Here is a 7,724-nt window from a genome sequence, read left to right as displayed (position 1 = left end):
TTAGGTTGGTATTTGTGGTAAAATTTCAATTATTTGTATTATGATATCACATCTGTTGGGAAAGATATAATTAACAAATGCGCCGTACTTAGTTTTGAATTTTAACCGTATTATAATACTGCTAATAATTTGTTCAAAGTTGCCAGAAAATTAACTGGTACCTTGTAACATTTTAATCAATGTGTTGAAAACGAAATGTTGAGACAGCTGAGCATTGTGTTTATCTCATTGTTAAATATTATTAGATTATATAAAAAATGTTTGTAAACTGATAAGACGTCGCGTTGCTGATCGTCACATGCAGCAAACTACAGGTACCAAAAAATTCATATATATATATATATATATATATATATATATATATATATATATATGTATAATTTGAGTTTAACATATATATCAACATCAAATTCAAGACTATTCAAATATATATATATATATATATATATATATATATATATATATATATATATATATATATTGCAGAACTTCGAACAAAAATCCAAAGAGTAATAAAAAAAAAGTTTTTTAAAAAATCATTTATTTACTGTCGACGTTTCGGAACTAGGTACATTCCATCTTCAGGACATCTGTCAAGAAACATGATCTTGATAAGATTTAAGCAAGTAATATGTTCAAGAAAACCAGAAGATGATTGATTTTTTTAATGTAAAATAAATAAAATCGGGGAAAAAATAATGTATAGAAATATGACAATATAATCAAAATGAAAATGATAAAAATAAATGAGTGGATTATATAACAAAATATTAAAAAAAATAGAAAGTTTTAAGAAAAGGTTACTGAAAAAACAGAATTAATTACCTGTATGATTAATTATACAAAAAAGATTTTATCAAAAAAAGTGATTTTTTTGATAAAATCTTCTTTAGTGAAAAAGTGTTAGTGTATAATCAATCATACAGGTAATTAATTCTGTTTTTTCATTTCACTTTCTAATTATTGTAACATTTTCAATATTTTGTTGTATAATAAATATAATAATTTATTTTTATCATTTTCATTTGGATTATATTGTCAGATTTCTGTACATTTTTTTCCACAATTTTATTCATTTTATATAAAAAAATAAATGTGAATAAAACTAGCTAACTTTTAAGTAAGGCCACTATGTCATCTTTGTCGATATATATGTCATTTCGCCCGTATTTTCCCTACTTCCTAATGTGATCGTTGATTTATTATTTCATAATGGATAGGATTCAAATAGATAATATTGGATTAAGCTAATTAATATCGAATTATCAAATTGTATCAAGTACATTGAATCAATTTTTCAACCATAATTTCAATCATATTTCTTCTGATATGAACTGATTTATATTATAAACAATTTATTTTATTTATTATCTAACATTATGTAAAAGTGAAGAAACGAATTTAGTCTTGAAATATTTAGTTGTCTCTTTCGTTAATTAAGGTTTGGTTTGTGAATTATGTATAACAATATTATAAATATTACTAGTTTACTATTTCCAATATCCATTTTTTTGATTCATTGCAATAAACTTAATATAATTAAAACTTTCCATTGGGTAGTTATAGGCCGCAAATCGAAAATGAAAATTTTTGCATTTCTTGACGTTTTGAAGGTTTCTGAACAGTTTGGCATACCTCAGAAAAAATGGATATGTGTGTGTGTGTTTGTATGTCCGCATTTTTTCGTCTACGTTTTCGGGCGCACGGATCAATCGATTTGAATGGTTAAAAAAACATTCGATTCCTATTCATAGGAAGATGTGCTGATTAGTTTTTGGCGAAGGCAGGTCCAATTGTTACAGAGAAACAAAGCAAAGAGTGAGAAAAATACAAATCGTGTTTTTGAGAGAACGGAGTATCCGATTGAATAATCCAAAAAGCATTCAATTTGTAATGATTGGGAGAAGACGTGATTAGTTTTTAGCAAAGGCAGGTCCAGCCATTTCGAAGATAAAAAGCTAAATGTGCAAAAAAATGACAGTTTTTGAGAGAACTAAGCGTCCAATTTGAATTATTCAGAGAACTTACTGCTTGTTTCAACAAAATAATTGCTTTTGAAAAAAAAATGTTTTTTTAAGTTTTTTTTTTGTATATCGAAAATAATTCAGATTTTAATATTCATTCTGTTTTAATATACTTTAAATAAATAACTTCAACTTTGCAATTCAGTTATATAATTCTTATAAATATTAACAATGTTTCAATATTTTAAATATCTATTTGAAAACACTGAATATTCCTGGATCATTTCGTTACGGTACGGGAAGTTCCAGCAATTCGCCTTCAGCACGATGCCATACACCACTAGTTTTATTTTTATTTAATTTAGAGAACGTTAAACAAAGCTAATACTAGAGTACTGTTACAAGATAATATTTTCCCAAATTTTATATTTGAAATGTAGTTAAATATCATATAGGATTAACTAAAATTTGTTTCTTAATTAACAATGAACAAATACTATTAGCTTTTATCTATCACCATTTGTCATGGTTTATAAATTCTTTTTTATAGGCATGATTATGATTGGTAGCATATATCTCAATGGCTTTGCATTCAACTGATTCCATGACTTTACTAGAAAACGTGTTTTGTTTGATTATTTTATGTATTGATAAATAACGCAGTTTGAGATAAGATTTAAAATACATTGTTTTCCAGTTTGACTAGTAGTATGACATGTATGTCAACGTAATCTTACTGCAAATTCAAAAGTGTGTAACAAATTTTTTACTAAATGCACTCAAAAAATGGCTAAGTGCTTTGATTTCTTGTCAAAATTGCCTAGTCTAGGTAAAGATCGGCCGAGCCGTTTCTTCGCGATTCGATGTTAAAATATTTAATTTGACAATTAAACATATTAAAAATATAGATTAGTTATTTATTGATGAACCATTAAGCCTTAAAAATAATTTAATTTAACTTCGTTATGTAAATTCGTATCAGATACGTTCGTTATGTAAATTTCCTAACGCACTTTTATATTTCATTGTTGTTTAACAAACAGGCAGATAATGATTGATATTTAACTAGTTTTTACTACTGAAAGACAATACAATTGATAAAAGAAGTCGTTTGATTAGTTTATATCCGTCGTTTGTCATTATTAGAATACCAATTTCATAAAAATAACGTCTGCTATATTTGCCCTCTGACTTGTTCCAGTTGTCATCACAAATCAAATGTTATCTTACAATAATAAAGCAAAATTAGTTCAGTGCAAGGCATCATTTTACCGTCTGACAGAGGACATGCAAGTTGTATATATTGATTACAAATAGTCTCTAATAAGTATCTAATTTTAAGGTACTGAAGAATATTTCGAACGTAAGGGCTTTTTTCATAAAGTCTTCAATTATCTTTTAATTTGTTGTGTCATCTGAAAGAAAAGCATTTGCTTAGTAAAATCATGCTCAGTAGCATGACGAACGAAATTGGACATTTAAAGATTGTGCCGATCATATATTTTAACTTCCCGTAGGGCAAGTTATAGTAATCGCAAAAAAATCGAAAATGAAAATTTTTATATCTTTACGTTTTTAGAGGTTTCTGAACATTTTGGCATACCTTAGAAAAAATGGATGTATGTGTGTGTGTGTGGTGTGTGTGTGTATGTATGTATGTATGTATGATGTATGTATGTACGTGGTGTATGTATGTGCGGATACAAATTTTCGTCGACGATTTCGGGAACACGGATCAACCGATTTGAATAATTCAAAAAACATTCGATTCGTATTGACAAGGAGACGTGCTGATTAGTTTTTGGCGAAGGCAGGTCTAGCCGTTCCAAAGATACGGGGCAAAAAGTGCCAAAAACGGTACCTCCATTTTTAAGAGAACGGAGCGTCCGATTTGAATAATTCAGAAAACAATTTACTTGTATTGACAAGATGTAGAATTGATCAAATTTTCATGAAGGCAGGTCTAGCGGTTTCGGAGATCTAAGGAAAAAAGTAAAAAAAAATGCCATTGGGCGGTTAAAAATGATCATTAGACACATGCACATCAAATTATCAGATATTTTATAGAGATTTTAACAATAAGTATAATTTTTTTTTACATTTCTATGGGTTCCGTACCAATGCTTATGCGTTAGACGGCGGCGCGGCACTTGCGAGCTTTGACATTTCGTCTCTATGCAGTTCAAGCAGTGCGATTGCTTTGAATAAAAGTTCAAAATTTCCAAAATATGTCAAAATGAAGAAAACATTTTTTTAAAAAAAATTTTTTTGTTCTAAAAAAAAATTTTTTTTTTTCAAATAAAAATTTTTTTTTTCAAAAAAAAGTAATTTTTTGTCAATTTTATAGTTTCTCAAAAATCTATTTTTTTATAAGTAAATTTTTTTCAAAAATGTTAATCGTTTTTAAAAAATAAAATTTTTGGTACGGGAAGTTCCAGCAATTTGCCTTAAGGCACGATGCCCTAATTGCCTTAAGATAGAATTCCACTTACAGCTAGTTAGGTGGAGTTTTGGAATCATGCTGAAAACTTACTTCGTTTCAATATCAAATGAGCGCATGGCATCGTGCCTAAGGCAAAAAGCCGGTATTTCGCGTACCAATTTTTTTTTTTTTTTTAAATATTAACATTTTTGGAAAAAATTTACTCTGAAAAATTAGATTTTTGAGAAACTATAAACTTTTGTCAAAACTTTTCTTTTTTTTTTGAAAAAAGACTTTTTGAAGAAAAGTGTATTTTGAAATATTTTGGAAATTCTGAACTTCTTTTTAAAGCAATCGTACTGCTTAACTGCATAGAGACGAAATATCGAAGCGCGTAAGCGCCGCGCCGCCGTCTAACGAATAAGCATTGGTACCGAATCCATAGGAATGTAAACAAAATTTATACTTATTGTTAAAATCTCTATAAAATATCTGATAATTTGATGTGCATATGTCTAATGATCATTTATGACCGCAAGATGGCATTTTTTTTTTTACTTTTTTTACTAGATCTCCGAAACCGCTAGATCTGCCTTCATGAAAATTTGATCAGTTCTTGATCTTGTTAATACAAGTAAAATGTTTTTTGAATTATTCAAATCGGACGCTCCGTTCTCTTAAAAACTGATTTACCGTTTTTGGCACTTTTTGCCCCATATTTTCGGAACGGCTAGACCTGCCTACGCCAAAAACTAATCAGCACGCCTCCTTATCAATACGAATAGAATGTTTTTGAATTATTCAAATCGCTTCATCCGTGTTCCCAAAAATTTGTATCCGAACACACATACACACACACATACATTCATTTTTTCTAAGGTATGCCAAAATATTCAGAAACCTCTGAAATGTAAAGATATATAAAAAATTTCATTTTCGATTTTTTTGCGATCACTATAACTTACCCTACGGGAAATTAAAAACAAAAATCAGAGTTATTGACAGAACTCTATAACTTATAGGGATAAATTACACCTAAAAAAATTGAAGAAAGAAACAAACAAAAAAAAAAACAAGTAAAAAAAAAGTCACAAAAAAAAATATTGATAGAACAAATGGTAGTATGTATTTGCCCCAATATGCAAATTACTATGGAATAGATTTTTTTCATATAAGATACAGTTACATTAAGGATAGTTTATTGTGAAATCTTCTTATAAACAGAATGAGATGCATGATTAGGGTAACGGTAAATTTTGACATACACTACAAAAGGGATGTTGAGGTCATCAAGTATGATTTCGTTGCTAATCGTCCGTAGAGTTTTGGTTTACTTAAAATAATTAAATCCCATGTTTGATTTACTACAACATCTCCATAGTTGGATTCCACAAGTCCATAGATCTTTAATTATGGTCTTATGAACTGGAAGCTTATTAACAAGAGATAATTTTAATTTGCAACAAATAAGCCAATTTGAAAGTTTTGAAAAAGTAAGTTTAAGTATGATTGAACTTACACATAAACCGAGAATTATTAGAATCCTACGGAATAGTTTATTAATAACGCTGAGTATACTGCTATCACGGTTTATCTGTTTGTTTTAATTAAATATTAAATTCTACATATACAACAAAATGATTTCACACTCAACACGAATCTAAATGCTCGCAGAGTTGTTTGCATTTGGAATCTTGCAACATACAAATCTTTTGAAATATATAAATATTATAAGTCTAAATAGTTTTAATCAAAGGTGATTGAATCAAGTTATTTGAAAATTTCACGTCAGTAATATAATGAATAATTAAATAAAGTTTTGGTTTATAAAATTGTGCTTAATCCTATAATTAACCCTTTCGACTCGGATGCCGCCGCTCCGGCGGCATAGTCATTTTACCGTTGCGCTCGGATGCCGCCGCTCCGGCGGCATGATATGTTTTACCGTTAAGCTCGGATGCCGCCGATTTTTATTTTTTAAAAATTAATTTACTATTCCATTCATTTATTGATTGATTATTAATTTATAAATAATATATAACAAACTTAATTTATTAGCTCATGATCCCCATAATTCTAATAAAGATCTGTGAATAAATGATTTTTTAAACAATATAGCATGGTTTTGAGTGCATTTTTTTTTAATTTTAAAATTTTCTATTTTATTATCATAATAACTATATTTAAAAGCAATATAACCACACTTTTGACAAATCCGATACAAAAAAAATTCCGAGTTGAGAGATAAGTATAGCACTATAATATTCCGAGCGCAGCGTACCGACTGGCAGTCCGACTCCCGAGTCGAAGTGTTAACTTCCCGTAGGGTAAGTTATAGTAATCGCAAAAAAATCGAAAATGAAATTTTTTATATATCTTTACGTTTCAGATGTTTCTGAATATTTTGGCATATCTTAGAAAAAATTGATGTATGTGTGTGTGTGTGTGTGTGTGTGTGTGCGTATATGTATGTGCGTGCGGATACAAATTTTCGTCGACGATTTGGGGAACACGGATGAAGTAATTTGAATAATTCAAAAAACATTCGATTCGTATTGATAAGGAGACGAACTGATTAGTTTTTGGAGGAGGCAGGTCTAGCCGTTCCGAAGATATGGGAAAAAAGTGCCAAAAACGGTACCTCAGTTCTTAAGAGAACGGAGCGTCCGATTTTAATAATTCAAAAAACATTTTACTTGTATTGACAAGATGAAGAATTGATCAAATTTTCATAAGGGCCGTTCTAGCTGTTTCGGAGATCTAACGAAAAAAGTAAAAAAAAAATGCCATTTGGCGGTCAAAAATGATCATTAGACATATGACACATCAAATTATCAGATATGTTATAGAGATTTTAACAATAAGTATAAATTTGTTTACATTCCTATGGGGTCCGTACCAATGCTTATACGTTAGACAGCAACGCGGCGTACGCGCTTATATTTTGTCTCTATGCAATTATAGCAGTACGATGGCTTTGAAAAAAGTTCAGATCTTACAAAATATGTCAAAATAAAGAAAACATTCTTTTCAAAAAAAAAAACAATTAAAAAAAAAAAAATTAAAAAAAAAACTAAAAAAAAATTATTTTGTTTGTCAAAAAAAAGCAATTTTTTGTCAATTTATAGTTTCTCAAAAATCTTATTTTTTCGAAGTAAAATTTTTTCAAAATGTTAATCGTTTTTAAAAATAATAATTTTTGGTACGGGAAGTTCCAGCAATTTGCCTTAAGGCACGATGTCTTAATTGCCTTAAAACAGAATTCCACTTACACCTAGTTTTATATTGCAGTTTAATTTTTATAATGACTCTGACCATCGGCAAGCTTTGCGCCGCCT

At 28.9% G+C, this 7,724-nt stretch overlaps 1 protein-coding gene across 1 annotated transcript in view; it reads left to right on the top strand.

Annotated features, from left to right (window-relative positions):
• The first annotated feature begins 303 nt into the window (after positions 1-303).
• Positions 304-7,724, top strand: part of LOC113366132 (high affinity cationic amino acid transporter 1-like) — a 36,696-nt gene continuing 29,275 nt past the window's right edge. Inside the window, exon 1 of the mRNA XM_026607686.1 lies at positions 304-314. The gene's annotated coding sequence lies outside the window, so the exon portion shown is untranslated. The remainder of the gene's footprint in view (positions 315-7,724) is intronic.

Source organism: Ctenocephalides felis, unplaced genomic scaffold (assembly GCF_003426905.1).
Source record: "Ctenocephalides felis isolate EL2017-DRISC unplaced genomic scaffold, ASM342690v1 CF-g0.4_SCAFFOLD_01170, whole genome shotgun sequence".
NCBI lineage: Eukaryota > Metazoa > Arthropoda > Insecta > Siphonaptera > Pulicidae > Ctenocephalides > Ctenocephalides felis.
Note: the sequence above shows the minus strand (reverse complement) of the source record. Positions and strands in the feature narration are given on the sequence as shown.